Source organism: Poromitra crassiceps (assembly GCF_964638095.1).
Source record: "Poromitra crassiceps genome assembly, chromosome: 2".
Classification (NCBI taxonomy): domain Eukaryota; kingdom Metazoa; phylum Chordata; class Actinopteri; order Beryciformes; family Melamphaidae; genus Poromitra; species Poromitra crassiceps.
Genome location: NC_139624.1, coordinates 15,485,431 through 15,488,418, shown reverse-complemented (window position 1 = coordinate 15,488,418; position 2,988 = coordinate 15,485,431).

Here is a 2,988-nt window from a genome sequence, read left to right as displayed (position 1 = left end):
TCGGCTGTTCTGAATCCTCTCTGCTCCTCCCTACGGCTGTGCAGCAATGTCTGACGCAGGGGACGACTGTCATAAAGAGACTCATTTTGAAAGAGTGGAAGTCCCCATCTCCACCTTCTTTTCAGGTGTGGCTGGCGGACATGGTTTCGGTTGTGCGTATGGAGAGACTCAGGTTCCTGAGGACCAACTCACTTAGGAAGTTCTCAATTATTTGGGACCCGTTCCTGGCCTACTTTGATGAGGTTAGAAACGACGACTCATGGAATCCTTGCACAGGATTTTATGTACAGCATCCCTTACAAGCACTTGAGCGCCTCATGCGACTGTTAGCATCATATTGTAATGTTGGTATGTGTTTGTTTTTCTTTGTGTGTGTTTGGGTCTGAGTTTGTTTTGCTTTTGTTTGCTCTGAAAATTGAAAAATAAAATATTGGGGGGGAAAATATTGGAAAAAAAGAGCCTGCTACACCCTCTGAGAGACAGTACTGTCCACGTCCACGATTTTCTTTTTTTTCTTTTTTTTAACATAACATAACTAATTACTTTTGATATCAAGTAAAATATTAAAATTGTAACGAGTAAAGTAATAAGTAACTACCAGCAGGCTAATTACATTTCCTGACTAACTTGCCCAACATTTCCTGCTGAGACACTTGGCAGCCACAGGCCCAGCATCACTCTGTGTCTGTTGTAAACCTAGCTGTGTTTTGTCTGTCCTGAGGTGGTAAAACACACAGAGGTCATCTGAAGGAGAGAGAGAGACACACACACACACACACACACACACACACACACACACACACACACACACACACACACACACACACTTATTCAGTGCGCCGGGGATATTACTGTGCGTAATTACGCAGCGGAGATGCAGGAGAGATGCAGATTCAGCGCGCCGGCCCCGGGGATGCACCCACATTATTCAATCACTCTCTCTGCGGATCTCACTCTCTCTCCCCCTCTCTCTCTCACTCCCTCTCTCGCGCGTGTCAGACAGGCACAAGACCGATGAAAAAAAAGTTGTTATACCGTAGTTTTGAGCCCCTGTCATTCAGACAGACGGGGATGAAAGAGGGAGGGGGGAGCTCAGAGCGCTTTGGTCGGGCTTTTCTGACCGGATTGGATCGCTCTGTGGAATTGGAACATGAAAGGGACATTGTGATTCGTTTACTGCAGTTCTCCAAGGAACACGTGAATAATTCTACGCTTAAAAGGTGTGGTTAGCGCCGGGTGTAGCGCCGAGTGGAAAATAGGGACTGCGCTGACTACGCCCACTAAATATCGATTGGCCTGCCGCTAAACGCTATTTTAAGGCCAGGGAGAAGATAGGGCCCACAGACTTCTAAAAATCATTTGATTTCTATGTCCTCTGTGGTTGGTTTTCTGAAAGAAGTAAATATCGCCACCTGCTCACCACCCAGGTACTTATATGTACTATCTATCCTGTGTACACAAAACTTTCAGACTAAACTCCGGCTGACACCCCAAATACCTACAATCCGCTACAGAAAAATTTATATGATTAATGTTTGTTTATTAACTGGCACCTGGCCTCCTGTCATTTTGCAAAAGCATGACGAACTTTTTGTGGACCAACCAACTGACCAGACCTCAGAGTCTGGCCCACAGGTGATGGATCCGGATCCACCAAGCGCTGGGCAGACATCGCCTGAACCAAGTCCACTCCCACAGACACAAGTGATGAAGGACCTTCTACTCTACCAAAACTAACTTGAATGACTGTCAGTTTATAGCATTTCAATCAGGAGAGACTAGAGACCAAAGGATGAATAAAGTGATATTTATTACAATAAAGTGAATAATTTACTACAGAAAGAATGATGAGAATAAAGTATTGTTATTAGTCTTTGGCGGTTAGACACCGCAGGGAGATCTTGAGAGAGCTGCGCCAGCCCAGATCAGCATCCAGATATATCCCCCTGCAGTGTCTAGATACTGGTGGTGCTGGAGATCTCCTTCTGAGACTCATGGAGACTCTTCTGACTGAAGAATGGAATAGGTCTGCGATGACCGGGAGGAGAAGGGGAGGAGGAGGGTGCGAGCCTGACAACAGCGATGATTGAGAGGCTGAATGAGACAGAAACAAGCATATTTAAGGAACCCGCCTCCAAGCAATTGGCTTACGACTGGGTTGTGGAGCAACGTGATAGGCTTACACTGGAGGTGCGTAGGGTGAGAGGTGATGAGAGCAGTGATGTGACACTATGCAATTGGTTAACAGAGACTGGGCGGCAACCAGCTGATTGTTCATTGAAACGCGGAAATTGACAGCTTATTATGATTTTGTGAGTAGATTGAAGAGTGGAGATATAAAGTGAATTAAGGAAGTGTAAAAGATATTGTTGTAGAAAATTGAAGTTCCATTGGCATTTCCTAATCAATAAGCTATAAGCTATAATTGCATACACATAATTAATGCTATGAGTTATTAGTCATAAGACATCTCACAAATGCATATTTGCACTATGCAGAGACACATAACTAGTTCATCAAGGAGGAGATTTCTCCCCTTCGCTCTAGCCTTCAGAAACTCAGCATGACAATGACCATGAGACGGGGACGCTTGCTGATAACAGTCTCCCAGTTGGACTGAGCTGATGCACACTCCAAACTATTCACACATTCCTCTCCCCTCCTCTCTCTCTGTTTCTCTCTGCCTTCCTTGCGTATAAAGCGTGTGTCAAACTGTGACATCGCTACTGAATATTTGGACTCTGTACATTGATCAGATGGTACATTGAGATTCAGTCTCTCCTATAATGCAGTTTATAGGAGAATGTTATGGCTTTAAATATACTCTTATAAGACAACTTTCTGGCTCCTGGCTTCATTCATTTGGTTTATATTAAGCTGTTATATATATTATATTGCGGATGAGGAATGGTGAAATTCTATTCTCTATCAGTTGGCGTCACTTTGCAGGATATCTACGGCAGAGCGGGTAAGTCTGAATTAATTTCA